The 20,874-nt window shown below is 38.8% G+C and overlaps 1 protein-coding gene across 1 annotated transcript in view; it reads left to right on the top strand.

The window, feature by feature from the left end:
- The first annotated feature begins 4,329 nt into the window (after positions 1 to 4,329).
- Positions 4,330 to 20,874, top strand: part of DSE (dermatan sulfate epimerase) — a 31,344-nt gene continuing 14,799 nt past the window's right edge. The window contains exon 1 of the mRNA XM_087718617.1: positions 4,330 to 4,610. The gene's annotated coding sequence lies outside the window, so the exon portion shown is untranslated. The remainder of the gene's footprint in view (positions 4,611 to 20,874) is intronic.

Genomic DNA, 20,874 nt, shown 5'->3' with positions numbered 1-20,874 from the left:
AATACTGGAGAGCAATCACATGAGTTCACAACTTTAAAATAGCAAATAAAAAAAGAAATATGTATTTTCAAATGCAAAATATTCTACGTTTTCAAAAAGTAGAAGCATTTTATTCATTCCATTAAAAACACTTTTGCTCGTCTTCATTTTAAACATACCTTTAATATGCTTGTAACATCTATTTGATGAGCTAAATCATCAAAAACCCATTGTTTATAAGATAAAGTTATAGTTAATATCCTTTACTTATAAGAAGTCATAGTAAATGAGAATTACAGAATTTCCATGATTTTTAACATTTCCTAAAATTTCAAGAATATAATGACGGCGGTGATGATTTCTCCCCCACCAATATACAAACATATGAAATATGCATGACATTCGGCAATATTTCTCCTTGAAGGCAGATTTTCTTGTACCCTGTTTTTCTGAAAATAAGCCTTCCCCAAAAAATAAGCCCTCCACAAAAAATAAGCCCTCCACAAAAAATAAGCCCTCCCCGAAAATATTGCAACACAGCAGCAGCTATGAGGTGACCACGCTTGCTGCCTCCTGCACCTCAAAAATAATAAGATAAGTGCCAAGCACTTATTTCAGGGGTCGAAAGAAAATAAGACCCTGTCTTATTTTCGGGGAAACACGGTATGAATTCCAGCCATGTCAGTCAAAGCTATTATGCAGTTACTGTATTTTCTCCTCAATTAATTTTCTCTGTAATTAAAAAAAAACAAGTAATGTTGGGGGTGGGGGAATGACAATCATGAGGATGATATGCAATCAAATTAGTGTGAACTCTTAGTGACCATATAGATATTTTTCCAGACTATTTGTCCCCAAACCTGGCCTTGCATATCTTTCAACAGGAGAACACCCATACTCTTGGCATAAATTCCTAGTGTTTACCCATCCCTCCCACAGATAACTCCTCACCCACCCTGATGAGGCAGCATATTATGGCTTGAGGGGAATAGAGGAAGATGGGAGGTTTATTTATTTATTTGATTTATATCTCATGAAGGTGATTCTAGAAGACACACAAGGTTAAAACAACACTTAACCCTCTAACCATTATAAATTAAAGTGAAATCTTAATTGGATGATAAAATGGATAATAAAAGTGATTTAACATGGATAAGAAAAGGGATAAAAAAGAGTTATAAATGGCAAGTAAAGTTCAACAGATCAATCATGTTGCAGTTCTTTGTGCTAATTGGATCTGCTGATGTTCTTGAAGACTTAAGCAGGAACTGAAACATGTTACCTACTACTTATATTAGATGTGCTATTTTGATCACTTCTAAATGAGGATGATGAAACTATCTGTGCTGAATTATTGTAGAGACTTACTTGGAGTGATATTTATTTATTTGTATCCGACCTTTATTATTATTATTTTTTATAAACCCAAGACAGTAAACATACCTAATACTTCTTTTTCCTCCTATTTTCCCCACAACAAACTTTGGGAGGTGGTTTGGGATAAGAGAGAGAGTGAATGGCCAGCTGGCTTTCATGGCTAAGGCAAAACTTGAACTCAGTTTCATGCTTTCTTGCCTGGTGCCTTAAACCCTAGACCCATGATGGCGAACCTATGGTATGCATGCCATAGGTGGCACGCGGAGCCATATTTGCTGGCACAGGAGCTGTCAGCTCCGGTGTTGATTTTCATTCTTCCAGAGGGCCGGGGGAGACCGTTTTGGCCCTCCCCAGGCTTCAGGAAAGCCTCTGGAGCCTGGGGAGGGCAAAAAGCAGAACTTCCGGTTGTCCTTCAGGTTGTTGGGCCTGTTTTTTGCGCTCTCCAGGCTCCAGAGGCTTTCCTGAAGCCTTGGGAGAGTGAAAATGGCCTCCTATGGAGGCCCTCTGGAAGTTGGATCCATTTCTGGCTTCCAGATGGCCTCCAGGGGGTGGAAGCCATTTTCACCCTCCCCAGGCTTCAGGAAAACCTCCAGAGCCTGGGCAGAGTGAAAACTCCCTCCCCCGTAGGGCGGGGTGCCACGCACACATGCACAGGGGTTGCGCACACATGCGCAGGTGGGCGGGGCATATTGAATTGTGGGTATGGGCACAGGTGCACACGTAACAGTACACACACGCACAATTTTGGCACACCTTTACAAAAAAAATTGGCACACCTTTGCCATCATTGCCCTAGATCACCCTGGCTCTCATGTACCGACAATCTGATTAGTTAAAAATATAGGATAAAATATTAGGAATATATTTTTTAAAGAAAAAAAAGCAGAGTGTTGCAAACAGCTGAGGTAAACCTCTTCCTCCTTCTGAAAGACATCATCAAGGACCAAGGCATGGAGATAGGACCTCACCACAGACTATTGCTACAATTTGAGCTCAATCGATCCCAAATCAGTCATTTCTTCAGAAATGTCAAATCATCTTCTGGGGAATGGATATCTAGGCAGGACACATCATTTCAGCTTCCTTGAAAAGGCCATAGCTGGTCAATGTTAACAGGAATCACCAAATACTAAGAATATGTGACTCTTCTTGTTTTGCCGTGTTGGTCTTTTACTGTGTTTGTTCTTGGCCCATAAGTAAATGTTGAATGACTTCTCTATTTTCTTTCCAAGTAAATGTATGTCATATTATATTTAGACAGTAAGCTAGAGACCTTTTTTCTGCATTTTATCTGACAGCCTTTCAGGCTGAGAGAAACCCATACACTTTAAATAACGAGAGCACCACCATTTTGTTGGGTTAGAGAGCTTATAATGCCTCAATATAACCAGATTTATTTTCTAAGGGATTTGGCTCAGGGGATGGAATCTCTGCTACAGTCTGGAGAATTCAGGGATGCAAATGGGAAATGAAGTGGCCATCCCCTCTGTCAGCCAAAGACTGAGCTCAACAAGCAAATTTCCCTCACCTTGACAACAATTGAGCCCCAAATTTCTGTTGCTAAGGGGGACAGTTACTAAATGTATTTTGCCCCATTTTACCACCTTTCTTGTCAGTTGTTTTTTATTTGTTTATTTTACTTCATCAAGCATGAATTAGATAATAGATATTGTATAACTATATACATGATTATGAATACATGAAATGAATACAAATACAAGGGAATATTAGGGCAGGGACAGTAGGCACACTGGTTCATTTATGCACACCCCTTAAAGACTTCTTAGGAATGGGATGAGGTCGACAGTAGACCTCCGTCACTGCAGTTGTTAAGTAACATGGTTATTAAGTGAATCCAGCTTCCCTGTTGACTTTGCTTGTCAGAAGATCCCAAAAGGGGACCACACTATCCTGGGATACTGCAACCATCATAAATATGAGTCAGTTGCTAATTGTTTGAATTTTGACCAAGTGACCATGGTGATGCAGTGTGAAAAATGACCATAAATCACTTTTTTCATTGTTGTTGTAATTTTGATTGGCCTTACTGTTGTAAGTTGAGGACTCTACCTGTATTACTGACTTAACCCTCTCTTGTAATATGGAGAGGACAGAGAAGCACTCAGTGTACTGGAGGGGCAGAAGCATGACCCCATTTTGCAGGAGCAACTCCTTTCCCTGAAAATGCTGTTTCTTTCTCCTTTGTTTCAAAGGTCAGGAGCTATGATCTGATTCACCTGATTCCTCCTGGAGTGGAGGAAAAATGAGATGTAGTTAAGCAGAGAAAGTAAACGAGAGGGGGGAAAAAGCCAACATCTATTTTCACTTCTTGGTAGACCACTGAAGGGACTGGTTGGCTGTCACTAACGTCGTTTGCCATCGGAAGGGCTCCGGGAGCGAAAGGATGAGAAGTTGCGCCCTGAAGACACGGGAAGAAATTCGTGGAGGTTTCTTTTAATGCTTTAGGGTTAGGGTTCGTGTCTTTCGGCTCCCCTCCCTCTCTTTGATACCCAAAAGGGCGAGCAAAGAAGGGGAAAAAACGTTCAGCCACGGCTGTTTCATGCGAGAACTTCACCGCCCAGCGACCAAGATCCAAGGAGACCGAGAGCTGAATAAAATGAGACCCGGGAAAGGAGAGGAGAAGGAGGAGACTCGGCTGGCCCGGGCAGAGTAGGGCCGGGAGAAAGGGTTGCTTTCCACGGATGCGTCGCTTCTCCTTAGCCCTGCTCCGGGAGCCTGGGAGGAGCGGCCAGCCTTGTTACAAGAAAGCGAAATTATTGTGAACGTCAAGTCCTTTTTTTTTTCCTTTCTCCTCTGGAAGAAGCGTTGCGGGCGGGGCTGGCCCTCGCCCTCCGCCACTTTGGCGGGAAAAGAACTTCGCAGGCGTCTGAGACTCCGGCCAGCCTAAAGCGAAATCCGCCAGGGGGGCCATCGGGAGAGAGGTGGGACTATAAGGGGCTCCTTCGCCCTCTTCTCTCCCCTTCTCCGGTGACGTTGAGGTCTCCTCCCTCTGGCGGAGTTCAGGCGCCTGCGAACGCTGTCCTGTGATCGGCGCGGCCCGAGCTAATTCCATCCATCCGTCCGGCTGTCCGTCCGCTCAACCTAGCCGGTCGAGCATCCGTCGCGGACCGTCCGCCACTTAGCCCAGCCGGGCAGAAGTTTGCCCCCGCGTCGCCTTTTACACCGGTGGCTCAGCATTCCTGCCGCCGTGGAGTGAGAAAGGCTGCGCCAAGAGCAGGCTGAGAAGGAGAGAGGTAAGAGGACGCGGCCGTTCCTTCCACCGTCCACCGACAGGCGGCCCGTTACCAGACGTCTTTTTCTTGGCCCACACTTGGAGGTCAGCAATAGGCGGGGGGGGAGTGGGGGTTCGTAAAAAAAGATATTGGGGTGTGGGAAAGAGGGTCTTGCAATTGCTCAGGGACATTTCACCCATTACGAACTACTGAGTAGATTGCGAATCTCTTCGAAGTTAGAAATGGGTTATTATATCAGCGCTCCAGAAACTGGAGTTGCAATCCTGTGCAGTCCAATTAGTAAAGTATTCCAGAGACAGACATCCTGGGGCTGATTCCTACCATGTGAGTTGGACTACAGTTCCCATAAATACCCAGATCGGTATGGCCAAAAGCCAGTCTTGGTAACACATGCTTGAGATCTTCAAAGTAGCTTGCCTATGTTACTGGCATGCATCTTTATTTCTAAGGTAATAGAATTTAATCAACTATTTGAGCCTTCTGGATTTAGAAAGAATGTGTGGAGCTGGCCCAATTCCACACATTTTATATATATGGCTTTCTTGATTCTTCACTCAGATCCCCAGCGAAGTACAAAGCCAAAAGCAAGGCTTGTAATTTAGGGTAGAGTTTTGAAAAGTTGAAGTGGAGAGGTTAATGTTTTTGGAAGTGAAATTGTCCCAAAGGACATCACTGCTGTATGGGTTTTGCAGACTTTCTGCCTGCTGCGGACATTTAGGAACATTATTCTTTGAACACAGATTCAAGAAATACCAGTAAATGTCACTGAGCAACTATGACTCAGGCTTCTAGTAAATATATTTTAGATGGAACAATAAACATATACATAACCTTGCCTTATTTGTGTTATGTGTAAAGTTTATTAAAATGTTATTGACCACAAAAATAGGCTGAAATTATATAGAACCAGGACAGTGAAAAAAACTCCACTGAACTCACTTTTGATTAAGTACAGGTAAATGTGCCCTCTAAATTGTTTTAAAAATTGTTCTGAATGTACTATAGTTGTGTTTTAGACTGAATTCACACAGCCAATTCCTACACAGAGATCCTTGTAAATGACTATACACAGTAATATTGAGTTACAGTGTTCCTGAATTGAGAACAGATTTTTAAAAAGCTGATATAAATGTCATTATTGTAGTAAGCTGGTATGGAAATAGCCAACGTATACAATGTATTTAGGGTTCGTCCCCTTGTCCTGAAGAGTATGTTTTGCTATTTTTGGAATTATCACATGCAAAATTAGAAATACTATAGCTTAAATAAAAATGTAGCAATCCATTACTATCATCCTTTATGAAACCTGATTTATCTGCCAAAGGCAATCTGCCTACGTTGAACTGAAGAGAAAGTTAAGACTACAAGCTATATAAACCTATTGGGGAATAAAGTGCATAAAAGTAAAGAGTTGTGCTGATTCATTTTTTAAGGAGGGTCATTGGGCGATATTTTGATGTCTAAACTCTGCCATTAATATTTTTTCAATACACTACCTAATTACCACAGTAAAAGTTTAGAAATGACATCAGAAATCATTTGGTCTAACCCCCTGCCCAATGCTACAATCTTATACTACAGCATCCCAAGAGGCAGCTTTCCAGCCTATATTTAATCATCTCTAGTGAATAGGGTCTGTCACACATCCAAGGTAGTCTCTTCCACTCTTGAATAGCTTTTACTGTTAGGGATCTTTTTATAATGTCCAACCAAAATCAGTTTCCTTGTAATTTAATCCCATCAATTCTTGTCTTCTGGAACAATTCTACCTTGCCTTTTATACAACCAACTAGTTTATTGAAGACAGCTACCATTTCCTTCCACAGGCTTTTCTTCTGTAGGCTTTAACCTACACTATCATTCCTAGTGACTAACTATGATGTGTAAGTTATTTCTCTGATGTACTGTATCAACTTGGTTAGTAAAGGAGGATAGGATTTTGATGGTTAATGTTTTGGAAGGAGCTTTTTTTTTTAAAAAAAAAGATAAATCTGTTTTATATTTACTTTATTAAATATTGTATTAATATTTCCTATCTTAAAACAGAGCAAGAAATAACTGAGATGAACAAAGGAGTTTCCTACTGCATGCAGAACAAAGTAATTTAACTAGAGAGAGAGAGAGATAGTCAGCCTCAGAATTTACATCCAAAGTCTTTCCTCCTACTTTTTTCAAATTAACAAACTGAAGTTACATTTCTTTGTTATCTCATAATTTGTTTTAATATACTTTTGTCAATGTTTTTTTCATTGTTACTAAAGGACCTATTTTATGTTTTAAAACTTAGAAAGATGTGGTAGTGCACCTTTGACCTTCTCAATGAATTTTTAATTCAGGTTTGAAAAGCTTCTGATAAAATGAAGAGAGAGAAAAGTAGGAGAGGGGCAAAGGAAAAAAACTATAGTAATAGTAATAATAATACTGATAGGTATAGTATAGTAGTATAGTACAGTACAGTAGCAAGGGTTTTATTATTTGTCTGATTTTGTCTTCCTATACTGAGAGCTATTTTAACTTTCTTCAGATTATGTGGTATTTGTAGAATTGTATTACATATGTATGCTGAGAAACATGTTTCATTGTACTCAATGAGACATATCCTCGAGCATTGTCCCATTTGGTTCTCTAGATCAGTGTTTTTCAACCTTTTTTGTGCAAAGGCACACTTTTTTCATGAAAAAAATCACGAGGCACACCACCATTAGAAAATGTTAAATTTTTTTAACTCTGTGCCTATATTGACTATAGGCGGGTGTTTTTCCCACGGCACACCTTACACTATGTCACGGCACACTAGTGTGCCACGGCACAGTGGTTGAAAAACACTGCTCTAGATGGTGTGTCGCTAAATGTGTATTGAGATTCTCAGTCATCCAGGTCATGGTTGTCCCAAAGGTGCATTTTCAAGAGTAAACAGGACTTTCTGGTTTTTCTTTGAAGACATTTGGCTTCTTATCCAAGAAGAAACTTCTTGGATGAGAAGAGAAACATCTTAAAAGAAAAACCAGAAAGTCCAGTTGCCTCTTGAAAATGCACCTTTGAGTCTAGATGGTGTGGTTTTGCAGTTTTCAGAATTTTCTGTTATGCTTAGGCTTAGAATTTGGGGAATAGTGGTCCCAGCTCTAAAGGACATCAATTTGGAGAAGACTAGAAGGTAAGATAGCATCCTGAAGTTGCTCTTAAGTTGTATTTATGGCTTTTAGCATCTTCCAAAAATTGTGTGCTTGGGACAAAGCTAGTTATGAAATAAAGCACTAAAGCAGAAACATAAGATTAGATAGTTTCGTTTTCTGTCCCATTATTTAAAAAAGAGAAGTTCATGACATAATGTTCTTCTTTTAGTGACAACACTATCTAAAAGCGGATTAAGTAAGATTCCTAGTTTAACTAAACAGTTGCCTAACAGCAAACTATTTTCCACAGTGACTTATATGCAAAAGTATGGTCATTGGGTAGTTCTTTGTTAAACTATGTTTTGGAAAACACTTGTGTGGTGTTAGAAAATAAAAGGGCAAAACTTCTTCAGGCATCATTAAGATGCACCCAATCAACCAATTTAACTCCTAATGCTGGGAACTGCTCGCTCCATGATGATATTGTATACTATAGAATTGTAGGGCACAAAGAAGGAATCCAGTGGTAAAGACTTGCCCAAAGAAAGCTTCTATTCCTTATTTTAAACTTATTCCTAACAATCTTGAGCCCTTGAACTTGTCTTTGATGGGTCTTTGCAGTCGGATTGCTAAACAACTTTGCTTCACAGGAAGGTAAGTAGAATTTGTTTAAGACCCAAGTACAACATGACAGGGTGAGCTCCCATTCCTGCCCCAGCTCCTGCCCACTTAGCAGTTTAAACAATGCAAATACAAGTAGATAAATAGGTATCACTTCAGTGGGAAGGTAAACATGCACAGGTATTCCAGCCATATAACCATGGAAATGTCTTTAGACAACACTGATTCCCTCGGCTAAGAAAGAGATGAGCACCGCCCTCTAAAATCGAACATGGCCAAATGAGAAATCTACCTCTCTATATAGAGTTGTAAATCCAAGTCAGTGGTGGGTTGCAGATGTACGCTCCAGCATGGGCATACCGGAGCCAGCCCAGAGCACCTGATACCATTCTGGTATGGTGCTCCGGAGGGCCACCCAAGCTCCTTACCGGTGTTTAAAGGCTTTTGCACTTCTGCGCACGCGCATGGCACATACAGCGCCTGTGAAACACTCCGCACAGCAGCTGGAGTGTTGCAGAACATTGTGAAGGCACTAAGACGCATGCATACGCTGCATGCGTGAGCACTGCACGGGTCCATAAGCACGCCTCTGGCCCCGTTCCAACTGTACCAGTTGGAATGGGATTTGAAACCCACCACTGATCCAAGTATAGAAATATGTAGTCAATTTATTGGGAATTATGCCTGGGTATGTTGCATAGACATGGATTATAAATTACTGTACTTTTCACAGTATAAGACACACCTTTTTCCCCCCAAAAAAGAGGGTGAAAATCTGGGTGCATCTTATACACTGAATACAGCATTTTTGGCCTCCCAAAACCCCATCCCACATATCCCTTTTTTTGCAAAACTGGACATGCAGAGGGTTTGGGAGGCCTGTAGAGTGCTGCTGGGGCTGGGGAGGGCAAAAGCAAGTGAAAAAAGGGCCCCCCTTTTTTTTTTTACAAAATCAGGTTTTTTTGCCTTTCCCAGCCCCAGCAGCATTCTACAGGCATCCCAAACTCTCTGCCCACCCTGTTTCTGCAAAAAATAGACACATTTTTCATCTACCAAACCCATCATGCGTCACGCTTTTGCCCTCCCCAGGCCCCAGGAGCACTTTGCAGGCTTCCCAAACTGTCTGCATGCCCTGTTTTTCACAAAAAAATGGAGTGTGCAGAGGGTTTGGCAGACCTGCAGAGTGCTCCTGGGGGCCGGGGAGGGCAAAACTATTTTTTTTAAAAAAAATACCTCTTCAAAATCTTGGTGCGTCTTATACTCTGGTGCGTCTTATAGTCCGAAAAATACGGTACATTTAGATGAGATATAAATGTTCTCTGAAAGAGGAAGGGTATTGTGTGCTTTGGTGACCAACATAAATAATGCTCCATCTATTGACTCCAAAACTAATATATGTGTGGTGATTCCATATGTACATGTATATACATATGACCAAAGAATTGGTGCCTTTTCAATTGGGGAGTCAGCAAAAGTAATGAAAATGCAATTAAAAAAAGAACAGTGTTCTTTTACTTTTCTTAAATTGCATAGAATGGAAAAAGTATCAAATTAAATAAAACTATTATAGGGTCTGTAGTTTATATATTTCATTTATATAATATATAAATATCTCAAAGATAAAGAAAGAGAAACATCTTACCTGAAATAGACCCCCCTCCTTTGCCTCAGTGGGAATTTCTCTCAAATACAGGCCTAGAATTGCATTATAAGGGCAACAGAATTAAAGTCAGCTCCAACCAAAGATCACTTTTGCTATATTGTACTTAATTCAGGGGGAAAATGTCTTAAACATCTGTTTTGCCAGTAAAGAAGTATTTACATTCCAAAACCTTATCACCACATAGTATTCCCACATTATCAGCTAAATCCAATTTCTCAAACTGTAATACTTTTCCTTTTATTTTTCCCAAGTTCTCTACTGTAAAAGGGAACCCAATAATATTGTTGCGGCTTTCACATTTTTTTCTGGCTTTTCTCCCCTTCCATGGCAATGATGCAATTAATCCTGCCTAGAGTTCAAGACATAGTTGCCAAAGCTCCATATCTTTATCTTAAACTTTTGTTCTCCCTTGTAATTTACAATATGATACAAAAGAATTCCATGGTATTTTAAGACCTGCATATAAAACCTAGCACCCTTTTATCTACTCCACTTTTTCCTCTGCCCACCAATCAGTTGGTATCTAAATCCTTTGTGGTCTTGTGTGCATTTTTCTCCTTTTTAGCTTTACTGAAATCTGCAGTGGATAGTGAAACTAACCAAGTGCTTGGATTCTGAAATATTGCACAGGAAATGCAATGGGCAGTGAAAGTAACCAAATGTTTGCTTGCTGAAATCTTGCACAGGAAATCATTGACTGGTATAAATATGAGATCCACCCTCTTCTCCTTCCTGCATTGGTGAAAGAAGCGTATGGTTGCATCATGATAGTAATTTTTATAGCAAGAGCTTTTCTGCTATAATATTAGGCAGATTTGATAGTCATTATCTGGATTTAACAGCAATAAAACACTCAACTTTTCAGTAAGTGTCCTCACTTATGGTTTCTAATGTTGCTAAAGTGCATGGAATGAAGAAATGGAAGTCTGCCAAATATCAGATAAGATGCAGCCACTTAAAAAAATAATCAGAAAAAAATAGTTTGTCGGTTTGAATGAGACCTCAATAAACCAAATGGACAATTCTTCTAAATTGGAGGAATCACTTTAATGAATAAAATTATCAGCATAATTTATTAAGACAGTGTTAATGTATAAACTTCATAAATTAAAAGCTATAGCCATATTTTCTAAGATTGGCAAAACTTTTCCTGATTTTCGTGTAGAAACACCAAAAGTTGTATAAACATTTGCTTTATTTAAGCAGCAGTCCAAAATTTTTATTTACATTTATTGGTAATTGGACTGTGGAGATGACACTTTAGAATTCTTTCCACAAGTATGCATTTATGTTTTCTATTCCTAAATGAATGTAAAATATTCATTCTATGTTATTACATTCTTATCCCAACTTTTTATATTTATTTATAAATGCATTTATATGGCTGCTCAGATTTCTGGTGGCTCTAGGCAATTTGCAATATTAAAAATCCTCAACATAAAACCCATAAAGCCCTCTCAACCCTATCTATACCTAATACCCGTCTCCTATTTCTAGCATTAATTCTATTGTTTATGCTGCAAGTTGTATCATGCAGCATTTCTCATTATTTAAAAAAATAAATTTTACACTCAAATGTTTGTAAAAGACCATAAGAGCCACAGTGGCACAGCGATTAGAGTGCAGTACTGCAGGCTACTTTTGCTGGCAGCTGATTGCCAGCAGTTTGGCAGTATAAGTCCCACTGGCTCAAGATTGACTCAGCCTTCCATTCTTTCGAGGATGGTAAAAGGAGGACCTGGATTGTTGGGGGCAATATGGTGATTCTGTAAACTGCTTAGAGAGGGCTGTAAAGCACTGTGAAGCGGTATATAAGTCTATTGCTATAAAGTATAAGGAGTAACAAAATATGTAGCATATGGTGTCAGCACAGCTATTGGTGCTGCTATGTGAATGGGCAGGATATGAAGATTAAAGTCTGTGTAACAATTGTAATCAAACTCATGACCAGTGATAGTAGAGCCAGCCCCATAAATGTTGTAGAAAAGAAAAAAATAATACAGTCTTTACCGTTCAAAGTTAGCAACTCTGTGATTTACTTAACAAGTGAAGTTATTCACTTAGCAACTGTGGCAAAAGGTCATAAAATCAGGTGCTACTCTTTTAACCGCCTTGCTTAGCAATAGAAATTCTGATCTCACTTACAGTCATAAGTTGACTACCTGTATAGCAATGTTGGTGGACATTCCTAGCGCATGTATCATAACATTTCCCCCATCATCTCTAACAGTATGGTATGTCAATAATGCATTAACAGTATTACCAGTCAGTAAAATGCAGTGGCGAATATCACTCAAATTGTCACATTAATTCTCCTTGCACAAGTTGCCTCCATGGTGCCTTGATTATAAGGCTTTTATTTGAAAGCCAGAGTGGTCTGGGAAATGGATTACAATCCTGTTCTGCAGATTATTCCTCCATTTAAAAAAAAGGTCCATAAATCTGTAGACTGAAAGACTGAAGCTAAACAGCAATATTAAACTATCTAGTGGCTCAGTGAAAAAGGAAACTCAGGAGGAAACAGGAAATGACTGTTTGAAGCCATCTGGGGGGAAAAAGATGTGTGGCTTCCAGAAGGCAAAGCACAATTTGGGGAATGTTGACAGCAGTCAAGTTAAACAAAACAAAATATCGGATGGCTAATATGATTAACCACACTGACACAAGTAGGAGATGGGACTCTACAAATGTTCCAGGAATCAGGCCCATTACATGTCCTCTTTACCTCCTACCTTGCTTTCTACCATCCTTTCTGTTCTATCAGTGTAGCAACGTATGTACTGAATAGAGAATTAGTTCATTGGCGAGAGCAATAATCTGCTCTTTTCCCAAGAATTCAAAATGGTATTGATTAACTATATACCATAAAGTCATTTTTTTTATTTCTAAAGAAGACATAAATAGAATTTCTCCTTCACAATTTATCCCTAAACTGTCTCCCAATGAGGGACACTGACTGACACTGTTACTGAATCCCTCCACCTTATTGCTAGACTTTCTTTCTTCCTTCCTTTCTACCATTTTCAATCATTAGAGCTTTTACCAAAGACTTGAGTCTTCTCATACCATGTACAAAGTAGGAAAATTTGAGCCTGGTCAATTGTGCTTCAAGTGAGAAGTATGGGTTGATTTGGTCAATGAGCCATCAATATGTTTTCTTCAAGGTGGTATAGAGAGCAGTTTTTCTCCTTGACATTTACTATGTAAGGTAGGTTAGAGTTAAGAGAGAAAGAAAGATAGAGAGAGTATAAAGACTAGATATCTCAGCAAAATGGCAAATTTTTTTATTTCTGGCTACAAAACACTAAAAAGAAACAGCTGACAAGATATATTGCCAAATTGGAAAACTACAATTTCCTGCTCCTTTTCCACTGAAATGCATATGAATGTTAAGACTGTTTTATAGATCTAAACAAGTTGAATAAATCTGTCCCCTCCCCCACACATCAGATTACACCTATTTTTGTGATTTCATAATACCATTATCCTGCCCTATATCTACTCCTTGCTTTAAAATGTGCTGTTTTCACTACATAAAAAGATGGTATGGAATCAATACAGTTATTCTACTTTTCTCTTCCTTAAATATATTTATTATAGGAAAAGAAAAAAAAGTGGTAGAAGAATATAAGAAGGCAACATACAGGAGATAGAAATACCTAGATTTCACAATATAATTGCAGAGTGTTTAAAGCCATCATTCCCTCCATTAAACATTGCTCCCTTGTGGGACCTAGGAAGGATGGGTTTTCTGTCACAGCCCCCACCTTCTGGAACAGCATCCCTCCCCACAGATAAGGACAGCACCTTCTTTCCTAAGCTTCCAGAAAACTTTGAAAATCTGGCTTTGGTCCCAGACCAGGGGTTGATGTTTATGATTTGTTCCATGGCTTCTGTTACATTATTTTTGTTGTTTATTAGATCATATTTGTTTAGATTGCCTATTTGATTTAATGTTTCTAGCTGTTTATATGTTTTTTCTGTAGTTATTATGCCACCCAGTGGAGTTGGACAGACAATAAATTTAAATAAAATAAATATGTCATAACTGAGCTATAGTGACCAGAACAGCAATGTTCAAAATAACCTGGATCAGTTTTTAAGGAAGTTGAGTGGGATAAAATAGGAGGGAGGAGACAAAATTCATTGTTGGGAGGCCAATGAACTTATGCTCTATCTTGTTTGCCTATGCTCACCATTATCCCCTGATAGTTTCCCCACAACCATTTGTGAGTGTTACCTGTTGGCACGATAACTCTATTGAATCTAAAGAGAAGAAACTACATTGCAGTTTTATTAATGATGCCTACTTGTTCAATTCCAAACAGTTGGAACTTTTTGTACAAAGAAGAAAAATATATCATTTTCCTATTTGCCTTTACTGATGTGTGATGGTGTATTATCTGAAAATGGGAGATGATATTGTGTAGCAATATTACCCAGAGTCCCTCTCTGAGGGAAATGGGTGGTTCAAAAAATATAAAATATAAATAAATCGCAACCACCTGTTGCAAAATGTTTTCTAATTTTATTTCTGGAATATGCAGTAGATAAGGCAATATGGGGTGGTCAGATAATTATAGAATATGGAATAAAAGACTTGGAAGGGACTTTGGAGATCTTCTAGTCTAACCCCTTGCTCAAGAAGGAGATCCTCTCTCTTTCTGGACAAATGGCTGTCCAAACTCTGTTAAACACCTCCAATGATGGAGTGCCCACAACTTCTGGAGGAAAGCCATTCCACTATTGTTCTCACTGTCAGGACATTTATCCTAAGTTCTAGGTTGGATCTCTCCTTGATAAGTTTCCATCTATTACTTCTTGTCCTGCCTTCAGATGCTTTGAAAAATAGGTTGACCACTTCTTCTCTGTGATAGCCTCTCACATATTGGAAGACTGCTGTCATGTCACCCCTAGTCCTTCTTTTTCTTAGACTAGAAACACCCAGTTCCTACAACTATTCATCATATGTTTTAGCCTCCAGCTCCCTAAACATCCTTGGTGCTGTTCTCTCTATCCTTTCTAGAGTCTCAACATCTTTTTTGTATCCTGGTGACCAAAATGGACACAATATTCTGTGAATGGTCTTACCAAAGCAGTTCTAACACTTCACATGACTTGATACTACCACTCTATTGATGCAGCCTATGACTGCATTGTGAAGGGGGGGGGGGGTTGGCAGCTGCAGCACATTGCTGGCTCATATTTAAGTGGTTGTCCACTTAATTATAGTGGTAGTGATAGCACTAAGATTGCTATTGCTGTACAGCACTCTCTGAGTGGTTTACAGTTCCAGCATATTGCCCCCCAACAATCTGGGTCTTCATTTTACCAATGAATGATGGAAGAATAGTCAACCTTGAGGTCCTGTCAGGCTCAAACTCCAGGCTGTGGGCAGAGTTTGCCTGCAATACTGCCTTTTAACTACTGTGCTATATCTCTGAATCTCTGATATGCTTTTTTGCATTTGCATAATTATTCTATGGGAATTGGAGCTGAGGAAGAACAAATACCACACTCTTAAGGGCATCTGCCTCTAAACGAGTATTATATTCTTTCAATATGAGCTCCAGCAGTAAAATCGAAGTTACCAGAAAATATTAATGCCTGAATGACTGATGCAAAGTAATTCTGAGATATTAGGGGAAATATTATTAGCCACTCATTTATTAAATTATCTGATATGTGTTAGTACAAAGTGCAGTCTCCTGTCCATCTGTTGCCAATGATGTAGCTGGAGGTATATGGTGGTGCTGTGCAGCTTCATACAGCAGGTTTTCAGATACAGTGGTGAGCGCTGATAGCCAGTAGAGATGATAATGATAACCTTTACTGGGAACTGGTGAAGACGAAGAGAGGGAGAGAATCATTATCTGGCTTCTTTCATTGACTCAGGCTTTTTGCTGATTGGAATACAATTCACCCATAAGCCAGTATAGCATCCTAGCTAATTTAAGTTTGTTCCTGTTACTATCCTGTGCTATTCCAACACATATTGATTAAGACAATGACAGAGTTTGATACTATAAAAAATCTTGCTTAGTCTGTTTATGACTGCCAAAACTCCATTTGAGCAAGATAATTGATTCTGGTGATTTTTATTCAAAATTGGACTCTTGGTATATTCTTTCAAAAAGCAGTAGAATGTAATCTTTCTCAGCTTGTGAACTAATAATATTTAGATAATTTACACCTGCTAATATCATCATTATAAATAGAACACTTGCAAACTATGTGGCTAAAAGGGTCAGTACAGTTGTTGAAAATAGTAAGCAAATATAAAATACGAATATTGAGGGAATATTAATATATTCTTTACTGTGTTTTCGTATACCAATGTGGTCAAAGTATTGATACTCCTCAGTTTTCCAAAGAATCCCAATTTGTTGTGAAATAAGTTGAAACTGAGACAATCAAATGGCATCCAGAGTTCTTTATTCCACAATCGACAGAGCGCATATTTTGCTTTTAATGTGTGATTTAACATATTCTCTCGTCAACTGTAATTTATTTCATGGCAAATTGAGATTCTTTTTGGGGGAAAAAGTAATGCGGTACCAATACATTTTAGCCTTTCTCTCTGTGCAGTCTGCTGAATAATTGAACTTTTATGGGAGGAAATTATTATTTTTTCCAAGTTGACATCAACACTACAAAAAGCTGCTGATATGGTTTTTAATAATTGTATTTCATGTGTGAAAACAATGCAGGTTGACATAATCTAACTGGGCAGACTGCCTGGCTACAGTCTGTCTCTCAGAACCACTAGTAAATAACATAGTAAGCAGTGATGGGATTCAAATAATTTAACAACCGGTTCTCTACCCTAATGACTGGGTAGTCATGGCTCAGTGGTCATGTGACTGGGTGGATGTGGCCAATTCAAGATCATTCACAATTATGGGCGCTTTGCCTTAGCTGTTACAATGTAATAAGGGTTAACCGAAGAGGCAGTTTCTGTAAGCAGGGCAATAAAGATTAGGCTAGAAACAACACCCGAAGGTTTCCTTCCTGCCTATCTTACAAGATTAGCCCTGTAAAATGGAAAAAAAATGAAGTGACATTTCTTCTGACCACTGGTTCTCTGAACCGCTTAGAAAGTTAACAACTGGTTCTCCCGAATCGAACTGGCAGAATCCCATCACTGATAATAAGTAACTAGGGATTCCTATCAAAGTGCTGAGTACAGAAATGCTTCTGTGTTTCTGTAGAGAGATTCTTTAATTCATTTGTTCAGTCTAGTACATGTACAAATTGTTTTTGAAAAAGTAGAAACTACGTGTATGTTTGAGAATATAAAGGGGAGGAGTATCTTTGCCTCTTACTTGGTTTTGATTGCCTGAATTTCCTTGTAAAATATACCATTGTGAAGAAAATATTTTCACCTGATACTAAAGTGTTCTTTTCAAGACTGTGGCAAACTTTTCTGGCAGGATCTTATGTTCTGCCCTGTGAATATATTATTCAGCAGGCTAATTCTTAGACTTCTTTTTTTAGACTGTTTCTCCTTACATTGTAGTCCATTGGTCAATAATGTAATTGGTTCATGCTGTAAAAGAGGAGAGTCAGTAATTGCAGGAGTGATTTAAGGTTAGAAGGACTCAAAAACAGTTTTTTTATTTGTTAAATATTGTAGATGGAAACTGACTGACAGTGATTAGCATTACACAGTAGAAGGAACGTGTGGCAGAGAAACTCTAAAATTAAGAGTTTAAAAGATAAGCTTTATTCAGGAAATAACATGATCAGTATTGAAGCCCAAGTTACTACTATCTATAGTAGTGATGATCCTAAGATAGGGGTGGTAAAGGGAAGTTTCTAAACTGCACAGTTCAGAATAAAAAAGAAAACTGAATTCAGGGCAGAAAGAAATGACAAAAGACTTAGAGAATCAGAGAAATGCTATTTAACAGACATGCAACAATAAGTCTTTTAAATAAGGCAAGAAGTTGCCTACTTTCTCTATAACCATTGCTCCTATTGCCTGTGCATGCAAAATGATTTGCAAGAGTGGCCAGTCAACATTAATGGAGGTGAAAAGTTAATTGGTGTCAGAACCTCTTAGTACTTGTTTGGGAGACCATCAGGATGTACCAAGTCAGTAACTTTGAATAATAAATAAATAAACAAACAAATAAATAAATAAATACATAAGTCTCAAAAGACAGCATGACAAATTATTTCTGTGTTGCTGACAAGAAAGCTACATAGACACTTCCATATAGCCACCAGGAATCAAGTTAAAAGTCCAGATAGTTACCAGAAATAAAACGTTCTCATTTTGATTATTTGATATTAGACTGTTGAATATTCCCCCAAATGGACTGGAATAGGGAAGATCATGTATTTCATAACACCAAATCAAAATCAAATATAATTAAAATTATATTGTTGTTAATGTGATTGTTTTCTATGTATTATATAGTCCTCTCCCATTGTCACATAAGCTTTAGTACAGTCCAGTGCCCTTCTAGGGAAAGTTGTGATAGTCTTTGGTGGAATTTACACACCATAAGAACTTCAGGTTGTACCACCCACCACTGCCTGAAAAGCTTTAGTAGTGAGACTTTAAGGCGCCAGCCAGACTCAGGGGTTGGCATGTGTCACCTCAAGTGGCAAAATGACAAATTAAGAAGGGAATTCCCTTTGACAAGTAATTTTAAAAAATGAAGAAAATAATCAGAACTGATTTATCTTGGTTCACCCAGATCATTAATTTCCATGGAGCCTATGAGCTGCATTGTACATTGTAACCACCGTGGTTCCACCAGGATCAGAATTCTTAAATTCTCTTCAGCACTTTTTTCAGGCATGACAATCACATAAGCAGTCATCAGTATTTGCATCCTTATTTCTGCCCTCAAAACAATAATTTATTAGCCTAATATTGGCCCCTAGTTTGGAAAACTTGATCACTGTGTAATGGCTTCTGTTTGTTTTAGCTTCTTACGTACTTTTCCTGTAGCTGAATTTTATGAAACAGCTTTTCCTCAGGAAAAATAAAATTGTACAGTAGGTTTTCAATGTCACACTTTCTCCCTTGGCCTATTTCTGGTTTTAATAATTGAAAACTAGTGTTCATTATTTACGTAAATCTATCTTTCTTGGTCCCGTTTTCTCTAACCTTTCCCCTTTGGAGAATTTCAGGAATTCTCTGACTTTCCTCTGGGAAATCCTAGGCAGTTTCATCTAAGACCAAAGTTGAAATGATTTGTAATTTTGAAAAAAGGGGAGGGTACATGGCTATGTTTAAAACACTCGTTTGTTTTACTTCCATGCAGTTTGCCATTTTCAAGCCTTTTAAAATGGGCACATATTTGGGGAAATACATGCTTCTATTTAATGTTAAACTTTTTAGCAGCAAGCTGTAAATTTCAGCAAGCCAAATGGAAGGATTCTTTTGACTGAATGGGAAAAAACATGCATGCCCTAAAGGCCAGATATTTCAAATATATTTCCAGGATTCTACTCTGCTGTGTATGTTTTTTTTCAATGTTTCTCTTAATGAAGACGTGTCACAACCAGAGTCTTTAAAAATGACCCTTGCTGACACCTCCCACATTCCAGATCTTTTACTCTACAGCTGTGAACCTCAGCCAATTGAACATTCACAATTTTGGCAGAGGTTCACATAATCCCTGTCTCTCTTCTTTTCTTCCTGCTTTCCTGCAAACACAGTAAGAAATGTTTTACATTAGGCATTCTAAATTATTTTGATGGGTGAAAAAAATTTTTTTACATCTTAGAATTTAGTTATGCCTAATTATACTGTCACATATAGGTTCGAAAGTGCATCAGAGATTCTAAAGATCTCAGGGCTATTCCTGCAGTAAAACAAAAAAGCCCCAAACACTGTTTGCCAAATTATATTAATGCAAGATGCTACCAGCACTGTAATTTTTCAGCAGGATTATACTGATACAGTTTGAAGAAATTAAACATAACCACTAGATCCATGATGGTGAACCTATGGCATGTGTGCATGCGGAGCCATTTGTTAGGGCACACGAGACATTGCCCTGTCAGCTCAAGCCTCCAGAGCATGAAAAACCGGCCCTACAGGCAAACCGGAACTTTAGGAACGGACTTCTGGTTTGCTTGTATGGCCATTTTTCACCCTCTGGAGCCTTTAGGGAAGCTCCTGAAACCTCCAGGGGGCCTCTGGGTGGGCAAGGGAGGCTGTTTTCACCCTCCCCAGGCTCCTAGGAAGCCTCTGGTGCCTGGGAAGGGCGAAAAAAGCATGCCAAAAGCAGCAGGGATTTGTGCTGGTTGCAGGCACATAAGGGGGTGTCGCACACATAGCACTCCCGTGCACGATCCCCCTGTGCTCCCCCCACTTTTGGCACATGATCCAAAAAAGGTTAGCCATCATTCCACTAGATTAAAAAAAGATACAATTGATAATATATCATGTTTGCAAACGTTATGTATAACTTTTAAATAATCCATTAAGATTATTTTCTCACTTCCTGGCCTATAGTTTTATTTCTGCTTATTTATCAACCAGTCACTGGGATGCCATTTAGGCCAATGAATTTAGTCAGGAATAGTATTTGAAGACACAAAGCAGTACATAGGATTTTATTTAATTATACTGTGCACTGTATGTATTGTAATACATCTGCTCCTAATTTTTGTGGAAAGAACTTGGGTAGAGCAGAGATGGGTTTCTATCGGTTTGCCCAGGATCAGGCGAACCGGAAGTGGTGGCGGCGATAGGCTCCGCACACCCACCCAGATGCTTCTGCGCATGCACGGAAGCGTGCATGCACACACGAGTGAACCAGTAGTAAAATAAATTGGTATAGAGGTATTGTTTGTATTTAAAACCTGAATTTTCCCATATACTTTCCAGTGTCTTAGACAA

The sequence above is a fragment of the Thamnophis sirtalis genome, unplaced genomic scaffold, assembly GCF_051295495.1.
Source record: "Thamnophis sirtalis isolate CommonGarterSnake01/CBP01778 unplaced genomic scaffold, rThaSir2_p1.2 scaffold_6, whole genome shotgun sequence".
Lineage (NCBI taxonomy): Eukaryota > Metazoa > Chordata > Lepidosauria > Squamata > Natricidae > Thamnophis > Thamnophis sirtalis.
This window is presented reverse-complemented; position numbering and strand designations above follow the sequence as displayed.